Source organism: Parus major, chromosome 14 (assembly GCF_001522545.3).
Source record: "Parus major isolate Abel chromosome 14, Parus_major1.1, whole genome shotgun sequence".
Lineage (NCBI taxonomy): Eukaryota > Metazoa > Chordata > Aves > Passeriformes > Paridae > Parus > Parus major.
Genome location: NC_031783.1, coordinates 152,659 through 153,911, shown reverse-complemented (window position 1 = coordinate 153,911; position 1,253 = coordinate 152,659).

Below are 1,253 nucleotides of genomic sequence, written 5' to 3'. Positions count from 1 at the left end.
CCAGAAAATGCTATTGAAGCACACTGAAGAGAGGAAGAGGAGAAAATAACTTTCCTGTCACCAAGCCACCTCAGCACAGCAGTGAGCAGGGCACTTTAACCTTCATCAAATTAGCTGACTGAAAAAATATTATAGCAAATTTTATAAATCTGTGTTTTGATCAAAATGTTGTAAAAATATAACTATCTGAAGCATTTCAAATACAGAATCACAGTGCTTATAGTGAATTCACCTCTGCTTTCTTATGTTCTTTAAAGTATTTAAATAAAATATAGTATGAAGAAAAAGTTGGAGTTGCTGTCAGGGATACAGAAATCCATGTTTGTGAATCTGGGTTTCATCCAAAATGAAAGTTGCTTTCACCAATGTTTTATGAACACTAAACAAAACCTCTCCTGAGTCTTCCCTACTTCTTCCTGACTTTCCTTCCCCTTCTGCTTCCCCTTCCCTTTTCCTTCCCTTCTCCTTCTGTTTTCTGTTCCCTTTTCTTTCCCCATCCTCTGCAGACTGAGGCACTGGGTACAGTGCCTGAAGGAACTTCCAAATGTCTCTTTGATGTACCATTAGTGTTGAACAGAGAGCAGCAGCCTGAGATCCTGCTTGATATTTTCAGTCTTGCCTGGTTGACCATATTTTTGTTTATTGTGCACATTTATACCAATGCCACTTACTATACTGAAACAATATAAAGAATTAGAGAGCACAAACCAGTGTATGCACCTGTTTCTCTTTTGGTTAGAGAAAGCAACATGCTACAGTGAAGTCATTAATTACATTTTGACTAATGAGAGTATTGTTTGCCAAACAATGATGGAGTGCTCAGATGGACATACCTAGTCTATACAAAAATTTCCTGGTTGTGGAGGTATCCAACAGATAGTTTTATCTATTTCTTTTCAGCCCATTTAATGAATAGAAACTCTGTGTAATAATGTAGAAAACTACACAGAGTCTGCAGTTAGATGAGAACAGAACAAACAGAAATTGAGTCTGTGGTCTCTCAGTACCCACCAAAGATATAATCTGAGATAGCTCCTGAGTCCTGTAGGAAACACCTGATTCACTCCAATGCTGAGCTAAGAGTCACCTCAGAGACTGAATCAGTGAGGTGGTGTCTTGGTTCTAGAAGACAGGTGTCTGCTAGGGAGAGCAGGAGCTTCCCTTGGGATGAAAGAATGTAGACCCCCTCCCTCCGAATTATTATAAACTTGAAATCAAGGGGCTTTCAGGCAGAGATCTGGGGATAGGAATAA